Here is a 6,000-nt window from a genome sequence, read left to right as displayed (position 1 = left end):
GGGAGGCGTCATCTGAAGTCTGGTGATAAGAACGAGTTCCCACAAAAGTGGCCTTGGACGCGTGTGTGGATGGATAGCTGGCTTCTGCCGAGTCCCAGTCGGAGCCCTGGGCTCTGGGCTTGGCCTACACCCTGCGAATCTAGAGGCAGGAGTAGGGCCTGTGCACTGTTCTGATTGCAAGGACAGGAGGGCGGGAGCCCTCTCTACTTTGTGAATGTGTTCTGAAGTCCCCTAGGTGCTGTTCAGCAGATCTCTCCATCTTATTCTTTAGTTCTGGAAATTTGATTTGGGGGTCCTGGATACAGTTTCGAGATTGTAGTTTAAGGAAGGCGCCTGAGGAGGAAGGAACACAGAGAGTTGAGGGGCCGAGGGCAGCCGCAAGCACACGGCTCAGTCTCAAGGACCAGGTCTTCTGCCCAGGTCTGCTACATTCTGGCTCTGGGCCCTAAGGCGGCTGCCCCATTCTGGTTTCCTCATCTGTCTGTCCAATGAGTCAGTAATCCCTTAAAGGAGCCTCCAACTTTCCCAGTCTGTGGGAGGAAACAGTCTTCTTATGAATCATTACATTTCTGAGGTGTCTTATCACAGGTCTCTCAGTTAGATACCTTTGGAAGACACCCGGGGAGTAGCCAGTTTCTGTGGCTGATGCCTTTTTAGTGAGATTAACCAGACTTTACTCCTGGTGGAGGTTAAAGAGGTCCAGGGTGCCTCCAGCCAGAACGGAGTCTGCCTGTGGAGCAGAAATACATTTAAATGTCTTCAAAGATCAAACCCAACACACTTGAACAGCATCAGTTCACTGCCTTTCCAGTCCCCAAGTCTCAGCTGCCTGGTGACCGTGGTTCTGCTTCTCATGGGAGGGAACGTTTTATCCAAAAAAGTCAACATTTCTCTCAGGAGAAAGCAAGGCTGGTCAGGAAAGGAGTTTCTGATGGCAGCTCTGGGGTAGCAGAAGGGTAGCAGAACCTGCTGGCATCCTGAGGTGATGCACTTTGGTCAATACTCCTGAGGGAAGTTGGGAGTCACCACCCCCCAGCCATGGCCAAGAGGAGGGCTCACTCAAGAAGCAGAGATGGACAAAGACCTGCTTCTTTCAGAACGCTTTTGTAACATTACAACGTGTCCTAAGGGAGTGTGTGGCCCCAGACAGGCTTCACTTCCTGCTCTCTGGACAGAAGGCTGCTCAGTCTCCTTTCCCTTATTTGCATAATGTCAAGAAAAATGAGTCTTACTGAATTGGCATTTGTTTAAAAATATTGGCAAGAGTGTCCCAACTGAGATGGGAGTTGATTCCTCAGAAAGAAATGAACACTGACTTGATCACTGATTTATTATGTGAGAGTGATCAACACTTAAGCCTCAGTTTTCCCATCTGTGAATTCCGGTGATTTTTAAGGTGGTTTTTTTTTTTTTTTTTCCTGCTCTGTCATATTGGAACTCTAACAGACCAAGGGTGATCATGGGTAGAAGTAAAATTTTAAACTTTTCAGAAGAGAGATAGGTAAGGGAAACTTATCTAAATGTGACTCCACGATTCTTCTTGCTTTCTAGTTTGTTCACTGTTGTGGGATTCAGCAGCCGAGGTGGGGAGAAAAACTCACAAAGATAGAGTTGAATGTCATGATTGGGCTAATCTATGAATTATTTTATGAGAATAGAAACCAGAGGGTAGTGGTTTTGAACCTCTTTCAGTCACAGAACTTTGTAGAATTTGATGCAAATCTCATGCTCTTCTCTCTCTCTCTTCCCTTCCCAAATGCACATACAAATTCATTCTTGTCTCTGAAGATCATTTCAGGGGTTCACAGACCTCTGAAGTCCTCTCCAAGGACCCTGTTAAGAACCTCTGCTCCAGGAAGCTAATAAAATATTGACCCTATGTTTCCTTATCTGTAAAAAGGAAATACTATTCACCTCCAACTAGCTTCATAAAGGAGAATAAATAATCTGTGCTGTTAAAACATATTGGTTCTGTGCCTGGCAGACAGGTAATATTGATGCAATCCTATTATCATCATCTGCCATCATCATTCCCTATTTGGCTTTGTGGGATGTAAATTTCCTTGCTAGACGGAAGCCGCCCTGTCTGTTAAATTCCCGATACAAGGCCTTCTGGTAAGCCAGCGCTGTAAGTCTTCCGACATGCCTATTAGAAACGTAATGAGTCCCTACGGAGACTGAAGGGAAGGCTGGAAGTAGCTCTGCAGGTACTCAGAGGGTAATAATAGCTGGGGTAGGAATCACCAAAGGATACCCTTGTGACTTTGAAAGTCAGTGTAACTTTCCAGTCTTCCTTTCTCCCAGAGTAGGTTGTAAGATTAGAGAAATTAACTCATTGAATCAAAACCAAGGTTTAGACAAAAGGCTTTTGAGGAAGTTAGCTAATACATTAGAGTCTGTACATTTGACGCACAGGTAAGATTCCTTGGTCTTCAATCTTCCTGGCTTCACAGGTTCTTTGAGAATCAGGTATAAGCTATGGTTCCTGGCCTCAGAAAATGCTCGTGCACTGTACATACATCCTCACACAGCTGCGCTTACAATTTAGGGAACTGACAGAACCCTGCGCTTCATCTATGGGCCACCAGATTCATAGAAGTTGCACTCCACCTCTTTAAGACCTCTTCTGCCTTAATTGTTAAAGACTTTTAGAATCCATAGATGATTCTGTTTGTAGCTTCAGGGCCAAGACTTTAACCATTTTCTCAGAGCCTCTGCAAACAGAGGAAGGAGCAACTTGTTCTTTCCACGGCTGCTGTGAAAATAACTAAGCTTGAGACTCTCAGGGTCAGTTATGTTTGGAAAGTATCATCGCCACAGCAGCTGTTCCAGAAAATGACATGAAACTAGAACCTAGAAGATGGGGGATGAGGATGAATGGGAGGCCTGGATAGTACAGAATAATGAGTGCCGTATAGTCAGAAGACGCAGACAGCACAATCCTGGGAGAATTGAATGCTCAGGGTTTCAAGAAAGCCCTGATGAGCAGCAATCTTCCCTGGGTAGGAAGTGATAGAGGAAGCTATACAGATTTTCAGCAAGCTATACAGCTTTTCAGCAGACAGAGGGGCTGTTCCTATAGCACCTGTGTCTTGCCTTATTGTGGTTCATAAATATTCACTGACCTTCACTGGGAAAAGCTGATCTGTCTCCTCATCACCATTGACCTTAGCCATGTAATTTGCCCTAGCCTGTGAAATGAGCAGGAATGGTACCCATCACTTCCAGGTAGAAGATTCCAAAGCCAGCTCGAGGTTTATCATGCTCTGTTTTCCCTCTGCCACAAGACTAGCCTTATTGCCAATCTACCACTCATCCTGGTCCCAGAGTGAAGGTGACCTGGGGCAGTCCTACTGTCAGCCTATCAGAGAGTTAAGGCAAGTGCACAAAAAGTGCTTGCTATATGAGCCATTGAGGTTTTGGAATTATTTGTGACTGCAGTAAAGCCAAGCCTACATACTGATATAGCACTTTCCTTTGGAAATGAAGAAGGACGGGTGCTCAGAATGGCCATTACTTACCAGCAGGGCCACTGATGACAGCACCAGCCAAGGTCAACAAGAGTCATGTGCACACTCCTCATTGTTTCCAGCTTTCGTTCTCCCTGACACTGTTCCCAGCAACCTCTCTTTTCACCATCACCCACACTCTAGAGCTCAATTGAGAGCCAGTAGCCCAACAATCATGCCACCTGCAGTGAGTGAGTTGAAGGGTAGTCCCCAAAAGATATGTTCCAGAACCTGTGAATGTGATCTTATTTGGAAAAAGGGAAATTTTAGATATAATTAAGGACCTCTAGATAAGGTCATCCTGGATTACCCACGTGCACTCTAATGTTCAATGACAAGAGCCCTTATAAAGATGAAGAGGAGAGTGAAGTAAGTCAGAAAGAGAAAAACAAATATCATGTATTACTGGCTTCCCTGGTGGTTCAACTGATAAAGAATCTGCCTGCAATACAGGAGACCTGGGTTTGATCCCTGGGTTGGGAAGATTCCCTGGAGAAGGAAAAGGCTACCCACTCCAGTATTCTGGCCTAGAGATTTCCATGGGGTCACAAAGAGTCAGACACGACTGAGCGACTTTCACTTTTACCACATGTATGTGGAATCTAGAAAAATGGTATAGATGACCTTATTTGTAAAACAAGAATAGAGACACAGATTTAGAAAACAAATGTATGGACAGCAAGGTGGGGAATGGGGGTGGTGATTAATTTGGAAATTGGGAGTTATAGATATACACTATTGATATTATGTCCATGGGGATTCTCCAGGCAAGAATACTAGAGTGGGTTGCCATGTCCTCCTCCAGGGGATCTTCCCAACCAGGGATAGAATCCAGGTCTCCTGTATTGCAGGTGAATTCTTTACCATCTGAGCCACCAGGGAAGCCCAAGAATACTGGAGTGGGTAGCCTATCCCTTCTCCAGGGGATCTTCCTGACCCAGGAATCAAATCGGGGTCTCCTGCATTGCAGATGGATTCTTTACCAGTTAAGCTAGCAGGGAAGCCCAGCTAATGAGAACCTACTGGATAGCACTGGCAACTCTACTCAATGCTCTATGGTGACCTAAATGGGAAGGAAAACCAACAAAAGAGGAGATACATGTATACTTATAGCCAATTCACTTTGCTTTACAGAACAGAATTGTGAAAACATGAGACTCCAATAAAAATTAATGGAAAAAAAAAAAGATGAAGAGCAGAAAACAGAGGTAGAAATTGGAGTGATCCAGCTACAAACTAAAGAATACGGAGAGTCTCCAGAAGCTAAAAGAGGCAAGAGAGGACTCTCCCCCAGCGCTTCTGGAGGCAGCCTGCAGCCCTGCTAACATCTTGAGTTCAGACTTCCGGTCTCCAGAACTGTGAGAAAATAAATCACCATTGTTTAAAGCCACCCAGTTCGTGGTAATGTGTTACAGCAACCATAGAAAACTAACACTCCACCTTAGCAAAATATCTTTTCTTCATGAGGTATTCCTTTGATGTAATTTTCAAGGGCAAGAAATACAAACCAGTATACTCATGGATTAGGAAGAAAGCCTCTCCTTCTCTCTGCCCAGTCCTAGGGCGGGGATGCAATTTGTGTTTGAAGAGGGGAGACGCCAGCTCACAGAGTCTGACAGGTCTGCTTGCTCTCTGAAGGAGACACCAGCAGTTACAGAAATTGAATCCTTGATTACGGGCTATGTAGAAACTGATGCTCAAAATAAATAGCTTCTAGGGCAGAAAAAAAAGCTCAGGGGACAGAAAATTTTGGAGATTCGAGGACGGAGAAAGATCATGGAGACCAGCATCTTCAGATAGACTGGTTTTCTTTGTTTTTTGTTTGTTTGCTTGTTTGTTTCTATCGAGCTATAGTTAATTTACAATGTTGTTTCAGTTTTGAGGGTACTGCAAAGTGATTCAGTTATACGTATGTATATAGTTATACATGTTGATATGTAGATCTTTTTCCATTATAGGTTATTGCAGAATATTGAGTATTACTCCCTGTCCTATGCAGTAGGTCCTTTTTATTTACCTATTTTATATAGACATGTGTATGTGTTAATCCCAAACTCCTAATTTAGTTCATCTCTCCCACCTCTGCCCCAGCTAGTCCCTTTCGTAACCATAACTTTGTTTTCCGTGTCTGTGACAGAATTTCTAGAGGTATAAGAGAGCTTAAAGGATTTTTGCATATTTGTATTTTGATTTTATGGAGGACCTGGAGGCCCAGAGAGGGGTGCAGTCTGCTCAGGTCTAATTTGATTTCTTCTCCACCATTCAGCACAGGAAGACACTTACTTGTCCCCAAAACTCTAGCTGTCCAACCTCTGTGGTTCTACTCCGCGCTACCCCCATCCAACTAGGAACAGGGTGCTAACTTACTAACTGGTCTGCCTGGCTTAGGTCCTTCATAAGCCTTCAACTCTCCTAGTTTGGGCAGTCCACACCACATCACTCCAAACACCTTAAAATGCATATTCATCCTACATCAAATATTATTTTTATT

The sequence above is a fragment of the Odocoileus virginianus genome, chromosome 4 (genome assembly GCF_023699985.2).
Source record: "Odocoileus virginianus isolate 20LAN1187 ecotype Illinois chromosome 4, Ovbor_1.2, whole genome shotgun sequence".
In the NCBI taxonomy this organism is placed as follows: domain Eukaryota; kingdom Metazoa; phylum Chordata; class Mammalia; order Artiodactyla; family Cervidae; genus Odocoileus; species Odocoileus virginianus.
Note: the sequence above shows the minus strand (reverse complement) of the source record.